The sequence below is a fragment of the Haliotis cracherodii genome, unplaced genomic scaffold (assembly GCF_022045235.1).
Source record: "Haliotis cracherodii isolate W230 unplaced genomic scaffold, xgHalCrac1.p SCAF_8, whole genome shotgun sequence".
NCBI classification, from domain to species: Eukaryota; Metazoa; Mollusca; class Gastropoda; order Lepetellida; family Haliotidae; genus Haliotis; species Haliotis cracherodii.
Window position 1 is genome coordinate 52,598,821 of NW_027266341.1, and position 20,223 is coordinate 52,619,043.

A 20,223-nucleotide genomic window follows, 5' to 3' on the forward strand; every position below is an offset into this window, starting at 1 on the left:
ACATGTGATCAACTGAGCGAAGGCAAGGAAGTAAAATAGGTAAGTTAACGATTCACTGTAACGCGAGATTGGCATGATCCAGCTAAACAAGTGTTAGCTATGCATTATGCATGTATGACTATTATTGTAAAGACATTACAACGCGGTGGCGTTTGAAACATAAAACCCTACCTGTGATACAACATTTTGAATACATTGTTTGTCATTTTCAACAAAGGTTGAAATACGGGATGTTTTAATTAGTTCAATTATGCGGTTTCTATGTAAAAACATCCTGCAATTCGTTGTGATATCATTTGCGATTTTGTAAGTGAATAGGATTTTACGCCGTTTCTAGCAATGGTCCGCTAGTGTCAGGGTGGGGGCCATGAGGAATGTAACCGTGTTGAGAATCGAACCCTGGCCTACGGCGTGACGAGCGGACGCTTCAACCTATTATCTACCCCATCCACGATGACATGTATCAACCCATTCCAACCCGGATGTTCATGGTAAGAGGGGTAAGTAGATGGGTTCTATATTTCACTAGGGGGCACGGTCGGTCCAGTGGTCTAAGGCGCCGCGATTCGCTGGGCAGAGTTGCGTCCCTTGGGCACGCCAGACACCTATGATTGTGGGTTTGAATCCCGGTTCGCCCCGATTATGTTTCTAGATTTATCAGCACCATACCCGTGCTCGTCGGTTTCACCGAAGTGGTAAACGTCTGAGACCTGCATCACTTCGGGCTTTCCTCCCACATTAGTGAGTGAGTGAGTATGGTTTAACGCCGCTTTTAGCAATATTCAAGCAATATCACGGCGGGGGACGCCAGAAATAGGCTTCACATATTGTACCCATGTCGGGAATCGAACCCGGGTCTTCGGCGTGACGAGCGAACGTTTTAACCACTAGGCTACCCGACCGCCCCTGGGCTTTCCTCCAACATTAAGCTGACACGCTGTAATATAACTGGAATACTGTTAAGAGCGGAGTTAAACCCAACTCACTCACTCACTATATTTCATTAAGGCACGGGCGGTCAGGTAGCCTGACTAACTTCTTTTTTTGCTATCATTGACTCTGAAGATGGAACAATTTGACGAACAACGTGTACCAAGAACGGGGTTCGCGAAGTACGCACCGAATGCTGACAAATGCAGGCTTCAGCCACAGTAACATGAAAGAAATTATGGAGAACTAAACAGGACATAATTACAAACACCAAGACTAACAGTTAATCCTTTGATGACCAGGGATATCCATGTATGTGTTTCATTCACTGTGTCTTGCAGTATATTATACGGCCGCCTCTTTGGTCTACTTAATCGAGCGTCTACCCGGAGAGCGGAAGGTCGGTGTTTCGATCCCTTGGCAGTGTCATACCTAACTACACTGAAATATGGTAATTGTTGTTACCCTGCCTGGCGCTCGGCGTTGAAGGAATATAACAGTAAACTGTGTCTAAGTGGGGTATCCATTTTAAACTGCACCATGGTACATGTATCCGTCAGAAGTCCGGGCTAGTACAACCAGCACACACACACACACACGCCCTGTTGCTATGTAATGGCAATAACCCTGAGCGCGACGATTGTTTGTGTTTAACGCCGCACTCAGCAATATCCAGCTATATGGCGGAGTTCTGTAAATATTCGAGTCTGGACCAGACAATGCAGTGATTGACATCATGCGCATCGATCCACGCAATTGGGATACGATGACGTGCATCAACCAAGTCAGCGAGCCTGACCAAGCGATCCCGTTAGTCGCCTCATACGACAAGCATAGTCGTCTTTTACGGCAAGCATGGGTTTCTGAAGAATTATTCTACCGCGGATCTTCAAGGGGCGAGCGCGACGTTAGGCCCAATTTCACCTCACCTATGTATTATACGTACGTGTGCTTCTGTGGTATTTCATTAAGAGTAACGAACAGAAATATTCTTGATCAGGGCCATGTTGGCTGATTATTTGTCTGTCAACACAACAAACAAAACATCTCTTGTACTTGTATTCCTTATAGCAAAGTTAATTGTTTGAGAAGCATTCATAAAATCTAGTACAGTTTCGCAATTCTCGGTTATCCATAAATATGCACTGTGCAATTCCTTGATTGGATTGGAAAAAAAACAATACAAAGGAATTTGGTCAAGAAGTTTCAAATACATCGATGATCTGATATCGTTCAATAATGGACAAATAGGACTTCCTTCTACTGATTTCCCCACCAAAACTAGGAGACCAGTGAAACTGCTTTATCTGTTTCGTATTTAGATCTGCATGTATGCAGACAAGAAATTCAAGAAAGACCGTATGTCAAGAAAGAAAACTATATTCCTGGTGTCTACATTTTACAACAAGTACTTTCTCTTACAACTCTTGCTCAAAGGCTGTTTCATCAGGGTTACAACATTCAAGATCTTGGCAAAACCTTTAGAAGTTTTAGTGTAGACATGTGGAGGATATTTCTAACTTTGACGCACAAGTACAAAATTTATGTCCGATGCAATTGCCTGGTCCATATTTTACGTTCCACATTTATCAGGTGACAATTGACTGGCCTCTGCATGTGTTTGTGACGGGAGGCACAAGTTGGGCAGTATACGCTTACTTCTTTGTTAACACCTGGCATCATCACAACCTGCTAGTGATTGATGAAAACATGCCTATGATATATTTGGAATTGTATAATGGACTCTTTATTATGATAATGGAAATGTTTTTCTTCTTCTAAGTCATCTTATTTCTGATCACAAACGTTTCAGGTTCATCATGTCTCGTGGGATTCATGGTCCTTTGAAGCAGACCAAGCTGCTTTCCTTGAGCGATTTGTGACCATGGATGAGACTTGGGTTGATCACTATCAGCCAGAGACTGAACAGTCAGATCAGTAACAACATCAAACGTCTTCTCCGATGAAGGCAAAGCCTTCGGTTTTTCTGACATTGCAAAGAAATCCTTCTGGTGGTCAGAATAAAGGTGAATATTATTGCTACAGCTGCAAAATTATTGCTACAGCTTCAAAACCTGATATTTGTTTAATTAGTTAGTTTGTTTCTTGTTTAACGCCGCACTCAGCAATTTTCCAGCTATATGACGGCGGTCTGTAAATAGTCGAGTCTGGACCAGACAATCCAGTGATTGGCATCATGAGGATCGATCCACGCAATGGGGATCTATGACATGCATCAATCAAGTCAGCGAGCCTGACCACCCGATCCCGTTAGTCGCCTTTTACGACAATCATAGTCGCCTTTTACGACAAGCATGGGTTGCTGAAGACCTATTCTACCCCGGATCTTCACGGGTCATTTTGTTTAATTAAAACTATGAGACTATTCTTTTTCTTTCTAAATAATGCATTGCGACAATGCAATTTTTGCGGCAGGCAATTTCTTTTTGTTCCAAAAATATGAAGAATAAATATATGTGGCTGCAATGCACAGGTGCACATTTATTCAAATAACAATAATTTGATTGTCTGGTCCATAATGGAATCATTTGTATGCCGCCATATGGCAGCAGCTAGTATTAGGCCAAAAATAAACATAAACAAACAAATGAATTTGTGTGAGTGGCGGGTGCTACCGGAAGAGCAAGGTACGCTCACCCTGTCATTATTTTCAGTGATCAATGCAAATAATTTACGTAACTACTTTGTGTTTTTACCCTTTGGAATCCGTTTCCACAGATAATCGAGATATATAATTCTCTGGTGTTGACGGTTTGAATTTGTGACAAAAAATGAATACGCGCACAATTCCGGATTTTTTGCATTCTAACGTCAAAGGCTTGGTGAGTGAGTGAGTTAAAATTTTACATAGCATCGGCAATATTGCGATGAAAACAAGTTAATTATTAAATACCTGTCGACAAAGGACAGTAAAACAGTAAGTCATGTATCACAGCTTAGATATAAAACAAACCAGTTCACAATAAAATCAAAGAATTCAGTAGGTTAGGTAGCAAGATAAACTAGGCTATATGCCACTGGCAACCAAAGCTAGACCACCTAACTGCAGCTGGGGATCATGGGGACTTTACAGTGACTTTGCTTCCTGCACGATTCCCAGCAGGATTTATGTCATCACTTTGGTCACAAGTGGTCATCTTCAACGCTATCCAATTTTAAAAGATCAAACCATACTCAAGTAATTAAAACACTAGTTGATAATTTACACTTTTATTTAGATGGACTTGCGTGCCAGAGTCAGAAGGACAATAATTTTAGACTACTTTAACTCCCTGAGTGGCACCGCCTTCAATAATATCAGTTGTTAATAATATCACACGTAATATCACAAAATTCAGAGTTTATTAAATTTCTTTTTAAAAAAACGAGAATTACACGAACGTTGATATTATTAAAAAGATCCTTTAAAGACGTTGAATGATGATAAGTATTCCTTGTGAGAGAAATGTCTATACAGTCAGGCAAAATAGTCTTGACAGTAATTCTCTCATTACAAGGGACGCAAAACGGAGGATCTTCACCTTTAAGCAAATATTCATGGGTATAACGGCTATGGCCAATGCGACATCGTCGTAAAACAACTTCATCGTGTCAGACTGGCAACCCAAGTAGGTGTATCCCAGAGTTGGTTTTATTGCATGCAGTTTGTTCATACCTAACTGGGTATTCCACTTTGTTTGCTTGGTGATACATCTTGGTGATATGCTTTATTTTCAGTGTTGTTAATTTATGTTAAATGCTACCCGTTATTGACTTGAAATGTCATTTGAATCGGTATAGACACGATACATACGAGTCACATTCGTCACCACTCGCCCCTTTCCGTAACCTGCAAGAATAACACGAGTTGGTCACGAATGATACGAGTCAGTCACATTCGTCCCAAGCTGTACTGGACGTAAGAGGCGACCCAATGGATCGCGTAGTCAGGCCCAGTGACTCGGTTGATTGCCTGTCATCATGCCCCGTAAGCATTGGTCTTACAATCAATAACTATCACTGGATTGTCTGGTGCAGACTCGATTACAGGCCGTAGTCATACAAGACAACCAAATTTGGTACTCTAGACAAGCTACCGCGCACCACAGACACATCCGATACATTCCTCTTGAATAATGTTGTGTACTGTAATACCTGCTGCCATGGTGTCACACACATAATCTCAAATTCCAACACCACAAACGTTTAAAGGCGTTGCAAGAATGACGTCTTGCATACAGCAATTGGGTTCGCTAGTAGAAGAAACCTATATGTAACGACACTGATCAATTGATCAAAAAGCAATCTCGAGCATTTGTTCATATCGTTTGAAGTTCATACCCACATCCTTTGATGTTGTTCGATTAGAATGAAAGGTGGTGATTAACCCATGCAGGGTTTGACACGACACCCCCAAGGCCTCAAAAATGCAATCTCGCACATGCCCCATAATAAGTCATTTACTTCTAGGGACATCCATTTACACAAAGCTCTGCAGCCCCAGTCAGTGGCCTAAAGCATGGCACTCCCTGGACATGTGTCATTACGAAGCCTGGCCTGCCGTAAACATCATAATTGACGGTATTTTACCTTAACACCACCATGCGCCAGGAGATATCGAACTAATGGACGCAGATACTCAAGGATGTATTGTGATGGTGTGGGATGCTACAGAAGGTACAGAAATAGTCACATCATAAATAGGAAGCTGTGATATATCAAATGAACTATCTCGTATCATAATCTGGCAATGAGTGAATTAATACGCCTGTGTGTACATGGTTTAGGCTAAGGTTGATCCTGACAGAGTGGCTTTTACTGAAGCATATGATTAAGAAAGGTTTTATAGCATAATTAAATGTATTTGTGTTGCACTTGTGTTTTCCATCCGGTGTATGATAAAGCTGCAAATACTCACTTTACTTCATATAGGCTGCGGTTGGTCCTGTTACTGTGTTTGTTTGTTTGTTTGTTTGTTGTTTAACGCCTCACTCAGCAATATCCCAGCCATATGACGGCGGTCTGTAAATAATCATGACTGGACCAGACAATCCAGGGATTGATATCATGAGCATCGATCTACGCAATTGGGATCAATGACATACAATAACCAAGTCAGCGAGCCTGACCACCCGATCCCGTTAGTCGCCTTTTACGGCAAGCATGGGTTGCTGAAGACCTATTCTACCTATGGATTTCACTGCAGCTATAGCTGTAGCATGTATTTGCGATATATTTGTGTCCACATCGTGTTATAGTGCATATGTATATATTTCATATGTGTTAATGTCACTGGCATGCGAACGATAGTAACACAGAAAATGCATTGTCCCAGATCATACACAAGTAAGGATGAAAATGAATACGTGCATGTAATAGATGATTAAACTGTAATGTGTAATAGGAAGGCTAGCATTTTTTATGAATTCTCTATGAGCAGTACACAAACATCCAAAAGGTATCACAGTGTCGAAACTGGGTTGGCAGATTGAAAATCTTTACCAATTAAATAGTGATTATTCCACGACGTTGCTAATGGTAATAGTAGCCAATACTTATATACCAGGTCATGCAGAGTGTCGCCCAGGCAGTGCTCGTGTTATAACTGAAGTTAAAGACATCTGCGGCATTATTGAAACATGATGAGTTAGTCGACGGTCTGGGATGAGATCCTCAAAATTCAGATGACCTTGTATTCTGAACACTTCATCGATCACTGGTCTGACAGGTTGCAGCCTTAGTACACTGCATTTCTGATATCACAGCTTCGCGTTCTGTTGCGAAGGCAAAGGCGAAACGCCAAGTTGCGATTTGATGATATGAAGATGCGATGCGATAACCTGAAGATGCCATGCGACCATGTGACCTGAACGTAACGTTACTACAAGGTTGCACAAACAGATTATTGTCGTGGTATATAGGCGCCGTCTGTGTGCGATAGCGTGTGTGCATGTATTCCCTCTGTCCTTGTCAACAAATTAAGTATGGACAACCCTCACAGGCCAGGTTGTTGTATTGTGAATTAACAGAAACAGTTGCTAAATGTTTGTATGGCGATGTGTATAAAACAATACTCTCTTTATTGGTTCCTCTGATGATTTGTCTCGTGTCTTTTGAATTAGGACAAAACGACAGACCAATTACAAAATATAAACTACAAGACAGCAAAAGACAACCAAGGCGTCTGATTCTATGCATTTGAGTTTACTACGCAAATGGATCTGTCGTGTAACAGGTGTCCTCTTGCAACATATTTTAAGTCAACCTATCGCCAAAATATTGCGATGCATGCAGGCGTCATAGATTAGAAAGCAAATCGTCATACGGAGTATAATTCAAACAAAACGTGAATCGTTTTTATCCATTTGTTACAAACTAAACACACTAATATAACATATCGATATTGTGGTGTTTTCTAACAGCCGGACATTTTATCCATGAGTGGTTAAATATCTTTAAAAGGTAAACACTAATAATTATACTTTTAAACAAAACTGTAAAGAACGTGAGTGATGTTTCTACCTGTATCTGTAGTAAAGTATGAATTTGGCACAGTAGTTAACAATGCGCCTAGCTCAGAAGAATGCAAACTAACCTCCTCTCTTCAATTGGAAAGTTAGCTTTAGTCGTCTACATTTGAAAAATATTTTTCTGAGAGGGGGGGGGGGGGGGGGGGCGAGTTCCACCATTCGCTGTGCAGAGATGCGTCCCTTAGGCGTTCCAGGTAATTTATGATCGGGGGCCCGAATGCCAGTTGCCCTTGTTATGTTTCAGGTTTGCTAGGACCTATACCCGTACTCACTGGTTTCACAAAAGTGGTAAACATCTGAGACTTCTTTGTATAAACCTATTATTCCTACACTACGTGTGTCCCATATCAGAAGTGCTTTTCGTATGCTCCTCTAGTCTGTAGGGGTCTATTTGTCGATGAATATGCTTTTCTGAATACACCTACCCTACAAAATAACCCGAGGCAACTATTATGCCTGCATTTAAGCTCGCCGTGAAGATGGTTTTGACTTGCTAAGCTTGGTGACATGAACAGGAAGCTTAGTCTTAAATGGGGCTATCTCAGCTTTGTCATAATTATATCTTCCTTGTGTCCCTACTTTAGAAATCCATTAGCCCATAAGCCTGCACTTACTGGTGGTTGATAAGTGCACGCCGGTTGAACAGTGCCAGACATGTCTCGTGTCCAGTAGCTTCTTTCTGCTGACACCAAGTACTCAAAGAACAAGTTATGGTGCATCATATTTTGTCTGTTGGACAAAAATGATTTTGAAAAAAAGAATTAATTCAAGACGCATTAATGTGACAAAATAGGATAAGGAACATTTTAGTCCATTTGGCCCGTATGATCACACAAACCTATGTTACAGAGCGTCGCTCGTCTGGGTCAGTAACGTTTTAAATTTGTGACATGTTCTCTATATCTGACACTTTTAAAGTTAAACAAAAGTATCAAATATCAAAAATGTTTAGAGATGTATGTCAGAAGACCGAAACGAATGATGATGATCAGTTTTTATTTGCCCATATGTCATGCAGCTTCGCCGTTGTAGAGTTTAAAAGAACAGTTGGATAATTTTTCCACGATGACACAAGTGGCTTCACGGTGTTAGTGGTCGGTGTAGACAATATGGCTGAACAGTTTTGTTTAGAGACCGAACTACAAAATACATGCATCTGTTGAATGTTACTTATGTCATTAGGTTTGTCCATAACATGTTTTTAAATGGGGACACCAGACATCAATTTGTCATACACTTAAATTGTGACACTGTGACATAACATGTATTTAGTATCTGCTTTCAACGTCGGCTTTTACAGTAGACATTGTTGTGCGTAGGACATTAACCTTTCAATAATGGTGCAATGTACCAACTGTTAAGCGAAAAATGTACAAATGTCTCTGATTGAGAACAAAATTTTTAATCATTTGTTGTGCTCATATATTTTTGGAGACCAGTGAAGACCCGGGTGAATAGGCCTCAGCAAACCATGCTTGCCGTAAAAGGCGACTATGCTTGTCATAAGAGGCGACTAACGGGATCGGATGGTCAGGCTCGCTGACTTGGTTGATGCATATCGTCATATCCAAATTGTGTGGATCGATGTTCATGATGTCAGACACTGGATCGTCTGGTCCAGACTCGATTATTTACAGACCGCCGTCATATAGCTGGAAGTGCGGCTTTAAACAAAAAATAAATAAAATACATAAATAAAGTTCCACCATTTGCTGTGCAGAGATGCGTCCCTTAGGCGTGCCAGGTAATTTATGATCGGGGGCCCGAATGCCAGTTGCCCTTGTTATGTTTCAGGTTTGCTAGGACCTATACCCGTACTCACTGGTTTCACAAAAGTGGTAAACATCTGAGACGTCTTTGTATAAACCTATTATTCCTACACTACGTGTGTCCCATGTCAGAAGTGCTTTTCGTATGCTCCTCTTGTCTGTAGGGGTCTATTTGTCGATGAATATGCTTTTCTGAATACACCTACCCTACAAAATAACCCGAGGCAACTATTATGCCTGCATTTAAGCTCGCCGTGAAGATGTTTTTGACTTGCTAAGCTTGGTGACATGAACAGGAAGCTTAGTCTTAAATGGGGCTATCTCAGCTTTGTCATAATTATATCTTCCTTGTGTCCCTACTTTAGAAATCCATTAGCCCATAAGCCTGCACTTACTGGTGGTTGATAAGTGCACGCCGGTTGAACAGTGCCAGACATGTCTCGTGTCCAGTAGCGTCTTTCTGCTGACACCAAGTACTCAAAGAACAAGTTATGGTGCATCATATTTTGTCTGTTGGACAAAAATGATTTTGAAAAAAAACTTAATTCAAGACGCATTAATGTGACAAAATATGATAAGGGACATTTTAGTCCATTTGGCCCGTATGATCACACAAACCTATGTTACAGAGCGTCGCTCGTCTAGATCTGGGTCAGTAACTTTCTAAATTTGTGACATGTTCTCTAGAACTGACACTTTTAAAGTTAAACAAAAGTATCAAATATCAAATTTTTTTAGAGATGTATGTCAGAAGACCGAAACGAATGATGATGATCAGTTTTTATTTGCCCATATGTCATGCAGCTTCGCCGTTGTAGAGTTTAAAAGAACAGTTGGATAATTTTTCCACGATGACACAAGTGGCTTCACGGTGTTAGTGGTCGGTGTAGACAATATGGCTGAACAGTTTTGTTTAGAGACCGAACTACAAAATACATGCATCTGTTGAATGTTACTTATGTCATTAGGTTTGTCCATAACATGTTTTTAAATGGGGACACCAGACATCAATTTGTCATACACTTAAATTGTGACACTGTGACATAACATGTATTTAGTATCTGCTTTCAACGTCGGCTTTTACAGTAGACATTGTTGTGCGTAGGACATTAACCTTTCAATAATGGTGCAATGTACCAACTGTTAAGCGAAAAATGTACAAATGTCTCTGATTGAGAACAAAATTTTTAATCATTTGTTGTGCTCATATATTTTTGGAGACCAGTGAAGACCCGGGTGAATAGGCCTCAGCAAACCATGCTTGCCGTAAAAGGCGACTATGCTTGTCATAAGAGGCGACTAACGGGATCGGATGGTCAGGCTCGCTGACTTGGTTGATGCATATCGTCATATCCAAATTGTGTGGATCGATGTTCATGATGTCAGACACTGGATCGTCTGGTCCAGACTCGATTATTTACAGACCGCCGTCATATAGCTGGAAGTGCGGCTTTAAACAAAAAATAAATAAAATACATAAATAAATAAAGTTTGGACAGGATGACATACCTGCTTGTATCTACTTAAGCGTTCACTAAGCGAAGTTAGCGCCAGTTACTGTAACTACACTAACAGTTTTAAGACGTATAATTATGAAATGAACGTGGCTGCACCGTTATCTGACTAACATGATCTGTGGCTAGTATTTCAACAAAATGTAGCACATACGCGAACTGCTGCTGTGAATAATGTTTATCTATGATCGTCTCTGATTAATGGTCAGCTGCATGTTCTAAGTACCCAACGCTCGAGTACAATTAATGATGGGACGTCAGTGAATACACTGTGATATTCCATTCATTAACTATGGACATTGACGTGGCATATGTGTGTTGACAGCATGCGTGTCTCATCACGTATCCTTGGGGACATCTGTTTATGACACTGAAGTCAGCACAAACATATAGATTACCAGGTTGACCTCTCTCTCACTACGACCGCTCCCTCATCACATCCCGGGAAGGATGGGCAAATTCTGTCCAGCTGTATCTCGACACACCAGCAATAAACATATCCCATATATTTAGTGTCCATAGAACAAGAACACATGTCCAGTGTCAGAGGCATTTTATTATTTTCAGTTTTTAGAAAAAAAATAACCATATTTTTATGTGAACAATCCAAAATTCTCTTGCACTGATTATTTACAAGTGGATGTTTGTTTGTTTGTTGTTGTTTTTGTTTAACGCCGCACTCAGCAATATTCCAGCTATATGACGGAGGTCTGTAAATAATCGAGTCTGGACCAGACAATCCAGTTATTGACATCATGAAAATCGATCCACGCAATAGGGATACGATGACATGCATCAACCAAGTCAGCGAGCCTGACCACCCGATCCCGTTAGTCGCCTCTTACGACAAGCATAGTTGCCTTTAACGGCAAGTATGGGTTGCTGAAGACCTATTCTACCCCAGATCTTCACGGGTCACAAGTGGATGTACATTGCAGACGTTTGATCTGGTTTCATACTATCACTATCTCTTACCTTCCCAATATCGACCAGAACCAAACAATACACGCGAACAATTGTGATGAGGCTTTCGCATATCAATACAGTGATTCATGACAACAGGTGTTTGCTCATCACTGAGACGTGCATATCATTTCGGTCAGTGATATATATATATATTAAGGTGTTCAGAGATGCTACTAATGATCGTACACCGATTTCTTTTTTATTCACCTTTTTTAACCAAAACAAAGTCAGCTTCAGTTCAACATGTCAATTACTATGGGTTTGGGGGGGGGGGGGGCACGGATGGCCCAGTCGTCTAAGGCGCCGCGATTCGCTGTGCAGAGTTGCGTCCCTTGGGCACGCCAGAAACCTATGATGGTGGGTTCAAATCCCGGTTTGCTCCGATTATGTTTCTAGGTTTGTCAGCATCATACCCGTGCTCGTGGGTTTCACCAAAGTGGTAAACGTCTGAGACTTGCATCACTTCGGGCTTTCCTCCCACATTTAGCTGACACGCGGTGATATAACTGGAATACTTTTAAAAGCGGCGTTAAACCCAACTTGCTCACCCACTACTATGGGTTCGCTTTCACAATCTGTTCGTGATACAGAGCAGCAGCTCAAAATACTTTTCACCCAATTAACACCTCATTAACAACATCAAATGAATAGGTTTAGCTTCACATGTGGAACCATCATTACTAATCAATACGCCCCAACTATTGACCCTAAGCCGTGCAATATCGGCAAATTCCAGGTGGCAGAAGCATTTTCATTACTACCTTGATCATTTCCCAGTGTTGATTGCAGTTGAAGATATTGTGTTACTTTAATTGTTCCCGAAGACAGGTTGTCGCGTCCTCATCAATCGAATATCAACTCGCCATCATTTGACACTGCACGCAGCCTCCGTTGTCGCAATGTGTTGGTGAGTCATTGGGATTTAAAACAGAACAGTGTTTGTTGTGCGAAGTTCCTATTTCTGTATTCTGTGTTCAGTCATGATTATTTTTTTGGTTCTGCACATGTGTTGGTCTGATGAGAAACTGCTGTTGTAGTTGGCATCCATGGAAAACACATTCAATGAGACCCGTGAAATGGGCTCTACATACACTTTGTACCCATGGTCTACGGTGTGACGAGCATACGCTATAGCCACTAGGCTACCCCAACGCCCCCAACGACTAATTTTATACGTTTTTGTTAATTGAGCTGGAAAAAAAACTAATATGTAAAAAAGTGACAACAACCTTATTGCCCGTTTTCTTAAAACCTCTGTTTAAGTGATGTTAAAGAGTTCATAAAACTGCTATTTACAATTTGTTCAATTAACAGTGGGGAACATTTATGATTGAAGCGTTTGCGGATCACGCCGAAGATCAGGGTTCTATTCCCCACATGGGTACAACGTGTTCCTATTTGGTGTCCCTCGACGTGATATTGCTAGAATAGTTATGTAGAGCAGAACAATATTAACGTTGTCACATTTCCTCGACAAGGTGTATGCGTGTATCCATACCAGGCAGTTCTTGGGTAGAACCGTGATACTCCAACAATGAAAGTAAAGCCAGAAATCAATGCGAAAGACAGACGTTATGATATGAGCGTGTGTCTTTACTAACATAAATTGAACGTCGACGACATAGCATAACAAGACTCGATTTTCCACCAAAACAGATTTCATTGAGCGTAAAAGGCAATATAGTGGTGACAATTATATACTACTCAAAAGAAGTTAAGGATCATCCGATTCTTTCATATTGGTAATGTTAATCTGCCATGGCATGAGAGATTAACTATTGTAATATGAAAGAATCAGGTATATGAATGGATCACTGCCAACTGATGATGACACCTGGTGTTCACGAAAAGGGTAAGCGTGTCCTTCCCAACGTAAATGAGTTTCAGAATATGACATTAATGTTGAAACGAGTATCGTAACATTAATGTGATGCGCACATTATTACTCTCATTACCATCCTTACTTCAATAAAAAAATGAAGAAGTTTTTTTCCGATATTGAAAATCGTGTTGAGACACTAATACTGTTAACATACGATTGACGTCAACAATGATAAAATGTGAGTTCATTCCATTTCAATGATTATATTGTAACAAATGTTATACTTGGGATAACACCTCCTTAGTCCGACAACTGGTGGTCTAGATAACGAACTTTGTGTACCCCTCTGACAAGAGTAAATTGGCATGGCTCCCATGGCTGAAAACTATGATACACAATACCATTTAGAAAGTGGTCAAATGTAACAAATGTCATATTTGGGACAACACTTTCTTAGTAAAGTACATTTTCGAATCCGCACTCCCAGACTGAGGCAACTTGATATCAAGCTTGATAACGGTATAAGAATCTGTATCGAAACGTCGCTGTATGCAATAAACCGAAGTTGTTTTCTATAAAGTTGTACGCTTTCTTAATAGTGTTATGTATGAAATGTTGTTCTAAAATTGTATGTTGGTTTCGTTGGTCTGGACCAGACAATCCAGTGATTAATATCATGAGCATCGATCCACGCTGGGATCAATGACATGTATCAACCAAGTCAGCGAGCCTGACCACCCGATCCCGTTAGTCGCCTTTTACGACAAGCATAGAGGCCTTTTACGGCAAGCATGGGTTGCTGAAGACCTATTCTACCCCAGATCTTCACGGGTCTTCTAAGACTGTAATGAAGAACAATTTACTAAGGTATAGGAAGGTATGCAGTATAGTAGGAACATACATGTATATGTTTTTCATGGGAACATACTGCCGCAGAAGAAACATGTAGAGGTTATTACGGGAGTGTGGTTTGTGATGGTGATTGTCCTTGTTTTCTTGTATTTAGCTTCCAACTGAAACGTTTTAGACCCTGGTTATTGCAACACATGGAATGGCGTAACAATGTGTTTCAATGATAGACAAGGGCTACGACATATGTTTGTTTGTGAATACTCAAAATAATACCTACCGTTTGTATTTGGATACACAAACGCATACACTTTCTATCCGTTGGCTTTATCCTGCCAAGAAATCTATCACCATATCGCCTACATTGATGAATGGACCACACTGACACAGGTACGCTTACATGTGAACGACATGAGAAGGTATAATTCCAATATATACCGAAGGTCACATTCGAAACATTCTGTATCATTCTTTATCAGTTTCAATATCGCATATGTTGTTTTGTAATTTGCAAGGAATATTTTACTCCTATCGTGATGGTAAACATGTAACGCTGGTCCGTTTTGAAAAGATCCGTGAAGATTCCGGGGTAGAATAGGTCTTCAGCAACCTATACTTGCCGTAAAAGGCGACTATGCTTGTCGTAAAAGGCGACTAACGGGATCGGGTGGTCAGGCTCGCTGACTTGGTTGATGCAGGTCATCGATCCCAATTGCGTGGATCGATGCTCATGCTATCAATCTCTGGATTGTCTGGTCCAGACTCGATTATTTACAGACCGCCGTCATAAAGCTGGAATATTGCTGAGTGCGGCGTAAAACAACAAACCAACCAACCAACCAACCAACCAACCGTTTTGAAAAGAATTTATTCAATGATTTCTCACTTGCAATACTACCATTCAGTCATGTAAAGTATATAAACTTCACATCCGTCTCTGGTTGTGGTCTTGTGCAACAAAATGTGTGCGTCGTTTCCCAAAGGTGAAACAGTTCATACAGACTTGAACTGAAGACATCCGCAGCTTGATACAGATTCCTTAAAAATAATACATTATTGCATACTGTTGTATACATCGTAGGGCTCGGTTACCTGCAGTTTTAACAGCGTTAAATGAATTTGGAACCGACAGAAACTGTATTATTCCCTGGCGTGACAACGGTACTTTAGTCGGAATTAACTTCGAAACCCATTTACCTGAAACTGCATAAACTGTAATTGTATATGCAAAAGCACAAAGTGTGTTCGACTGTTTTTCTTTTGAAACGAGACCCTTAATTTACGTGTATGTAAAAGCAGGATACGCGTAAAAATCAGTTTCCTTTAAGAACATTTTGCTGGCGTGATGTGAAGACAAGACACAGTGATGCTATCACAAAAGTCTCTCCTTGTGGAAATTAGTCTTATACAATTGTGATCGTGGGAGGATAAATCGATCATTTCCAGTTAATTACATCCTGCACTTGTTAAAAGAAGGACACATGACCGCTCTCTCATTGGATCATGCACTAACAACAGCAGCGTTGATCAATGAAACAGCCTGGTCATAAGTGCTAACGCCACACTGTTCACTACTGAAGCCCTCGCTAGCTAGAGGCAGAACTATATCCAACGCGGAGATGGAGGGGGCAGTACTGCATTGCTGGTGGCGAGAGGAGAAGTCGTGGACATAGTTTCTGCGGAGGATGAGGATAATATTCAGTGTTTTCAATTGATATGCAGTGTAGTGGCATGCATGGACACCAGATAGGGAAGTGTATTCACCTGGAAATGGGTAACATTTGAGAATCCCGCATGAAGACTGAGTTACAATCTTTCTGTCATATAACATACAAGATTATTAAATCTGAACCTACGCCAATTGGGACTCCACCATGCTGGTATTAAGGACTGATAAGTGAAAGATGTACAGTGCACAGGTCAGATGAGTGTTGTGGACATTAGTAAAGTGATTATGATGTTCCTTTGACGTTTACTGTAAAGAGGATATATTGTACATATCAACAAGGATCTACACTAGACAAGTGGTGACAAAGAAGGATAATTAATCGATGACATCTGCTTTGTTGTAGTGAATGATTGCCGGGAGGATTATAGCTCGGAGATTATTCCAATTCATGTAAATTGATTGATTTCCTATGGGAGGACATCAACAGGCAATCAGTGAACCCTCCTCGGAAATGACCTGCATATGTCTACACTCACAAAAACGGCATAAGACATGTTCTGAAGTACCATGACTTATTAAGATAATTTGAAAGTATTCGGAATTAGGTATAAATTTATAAAAGTATATTTTCTTCTTATCATATATGATGTGTGACAGTGAAACATCACTCGGCAATGGCGTTCTTGACAAGCATATTCTTCTGTTAAACTTGCCAGAAGGTATGCAGCCCAAGTGAAGTCATTATCTTGTACCCAGACTAACTTGTAGCCTTTCATGCCCTTCCTCAACCTCTGCATTCACTACTGATTAAAGATCCTCACACATCGACCTAATTTGAGGACTGCATTGTAGTATGGTACGAGATGGGAAACTGTAACGCCAATGGCTATAGAACGGGGATCGTGTTACGGCTATACAAATAGGCAACACAGGGACTCGCTTGGAGGAATGTTCGAGGTGATTTGATGGTGCTGGAGTGACACGCTGAATCAGTACACCAAATGGATTTAAAGTGAATATAAGTCATTATGTTGGAGGACACATTTTCAAATGTAACTTTTCCAGGTGGAGCCGAGAATTTGGAAAAAACGCCAGTTCCACTGGATTTTTGTGGTTGTAGAAGTGGCATTTGACCTAGTGATAATCGCTGGTGATGTTTGTTTACTGTTTCTGTACTTCACTAGGAAGCTGTTGGGACAATCAACGAACATATTGGTATTTTCGGTAGCCGTTGGTGACCTTATTACAGCTATTGTAACAATACCTTTGGATATTGTACAAAAATTTGTCAACGACCTTTCGCCATATCTGTGTAAAAGTTACTTCTATTTTTCGAACGTAGCACGAACAGCAATCAGCTACAGCATTCTAATGCTAGCTATGGAGAGAATCATGGCCGCTTTAAACCACAAAGTGCGTTTACTGTCTCCAGGAAGATGCCTCTTTTTCACAAGTCTGAGCTGGTTCTTCGCAGCGTCCTACAATATCTGGTCTGTGGTTCTGTACTCCACTGAGTACTACACCTTCAACACTCACCTACCTACACGAGTTGCCTTGTGCTTTGTCTCGGAGTCCTTCATGTATCTCTACCAGATATTTCTTGTCCTGGATTTCCTTATCATTTTCTTATTTCCATCAATCGGAACTTTCGGTCTGTTTGTGATTTTTGTAACTCGGAATCGGAATGCTTATCAGCCAGGTAGGCCTTACAAACCTTCCATGTCGGTAATAGTGTTTACATTCGCTCTTTTTGTATGTTTTGTAGCCTGTCACCTACCGCTGGAGATCATTTCCTTTTTAATCGATCACAGAGCTGCGTCGTTTTTAACAAATGACGCCAGTGCGTATAAAGTGCTTCAAATGTTCTCCTTTACCAGAGGATTCTGGGACCTTTTTATTTTCGGTGCCTTTCGGCATTACGTGTGTAGAAAAGAAAAGGCTTTGGCCCAAATGCGGGATCAGAGAACCAAGCAGCAGTGTTTGTCATTGGATATTCCCCAACAAGCTTTTTCTACAAGCTTACTGGACAGTGATCAGGAGGTGTCTGCTAAGAACTCCCACTCCAGTGGTGACTCACGGCTGTAACTGTAGCATGGCTGACTTTAATCTCTGTACGTGTAGTGGTGACAGTCACAAGATCACAAGTGCTCTTCAAGCTGCATGCTCCATCATCTGCCACTGACAGGAAGACTTACCCTACACATGCTTAAATGTCAGGTTGATGTGTATCAAGGAAAATGGATAATAACAGGAAATGTTTTTTTTCTTCCGAACACAATTGCTTTCTCTTATTTTATAAAGTAGGACACATTGTCGTGTTGATTCAGATGTCGCTACTATCGATTGTACATATAAATCACTATACATGCGTGTGTTACGTTTCAAAATATAGTTTTTAACAATGATCCCATAATGCAGACCCAAACAGTTGTAAACCTTGAATTCCAAGGGCGATATAGGTGTTTCAAGAGCATAAATGATAACGATGCTTGCCTGTGTTCAGGTTCCAGATTTTGATTCCATATTCAAAATTTAATATTGTATACTTTCTATTTCTAAGGTGCATATGTTGTTGTTTCTTATTACTGAACATTTTATGACAAGGGTTTCAAATACAAACTATGTGTGTAGAATACCAGGGAGTACATACATATACTCATTTCATCTTAATTCGCTCAGTATTGTGTAATACCTAAATTATGAACCCTGTGATATGTAAAACGTAGCTTATCTCCCCATGACAATGACTTATTATTAATGACTTATTGGCATATTTTAGTGTATTATGTAACACCGCACAGTATAATATGAGTATAACATAACATATCAGAACTAGTGCCACACAAACTATTATCATTTTCTCACAGTGAGGTGGCCTAGTTGTTAAAGTGTTCGCTTGTCACGAAGGCCCTGGTTCGATTCCCAACATGTGTGAAGCCGTGGTATAACTGGAATATTGCTAAAAGCGGCGTAAACCTCAACTCACGCACTCATAGTGAGGTACTTATATGCAATACATTAATATCCATAAGAAGTAAATATTTTCCGAAGCTGTACACCAAATTCAAGTATATATCTGTTACAGTGCAAGGGCAGTTACTATATTGATGCGGTCTTCCGAATCTTAAAATATATAAATCATGAATGTTTAATTGTAAGCGAAAGATGGTCTTTCATGGTGTATTTACACAATTTCATCCTTAAGTTTATAATCGTTCGTGTTGAATTATATGTGTCATTTACCCACTTTCCAAACTTTTATTCATGGGTACATGTACCTTGCTTCATACTCTTTCTTTTTACTTTTGTTTTGAATTCTAAGATACAACGATGGTGTATATCTATTTTGATATGAAATACATCATTTAACATAAAGATGTTTATGTTTTGTACATGTCATGAATGAAGGCTATGTAAATAGAGTATGTTCTCTTCATAATGCCACCTTCTATCCAGAGAATACCTTGCCCTACAATTATCTGTAGACAAGTTGTGGGGATAATAGAGATTGTTGCAATGCAATATTTGAAAACAAATCAACTCATCACTGTCAGGCTTTGTAGTGAATAGTATTTGATAGGTTCAAAGCCTCTTACTATTCACTTAAATGCAGGAAAACATAGTTACTTCTCCCATAGTTATTATTTCTTTCCCGTGTGATCATGAATTCCATCTGAAACAAAGTTGGTAAATGATTTGAATTGTTGAAAGGTTAGCGAAGAACCTTTAATTAATTTTAAATTTTAATTATTTATTGTTTTAAATTTTATTCTCTTCGGGGTGGGGGGGTGGGGGGGTTCTTATGGACAGTGAACAGTGGCATAATGGAAAGATCTTCTATGTGACAAAGTGTCCGGTGTTCGGTGAACTATAAATATGTGGTACTCTGTGAATCAATAATATACATACGTCTGTGTACAAAAGGGCAATAAATATTTATCGCAATGCTCACGGTGTCAAATCACATTAGAGACCAATGGCAGCGTGGACATAACAGGTAACTGGGAAATCCTACAGACTTCTTCTCCCTCCCTTTGAGTTTACGATGCAACAGCCCGATCGATAAATCAGGAATGCTTTCATTGACGAGACAGTTTCAGTGCAATGTGCTGGCCAGAAGAACCGAGTTCAGGGATAATTCATTCATTACAACTAGGAAGTCGAACGTTACGAC

At 40.3% G+C, this 20,223-nt stretch overlaps 1 pseudogene; it reads left to right on the top strand.

Moving 5' to 3' along the window:
• Nucleotides 1–15,971: 15,971 nt before the first annotated feature.
• On the top strand, nt 15,972–18,918 carry LOC139450014 (dopamine receptor 4-like; annotated as a pseudogene).
• Nucleotides 18,919–20,223: the final 1,305 nt, after the last annotated feature.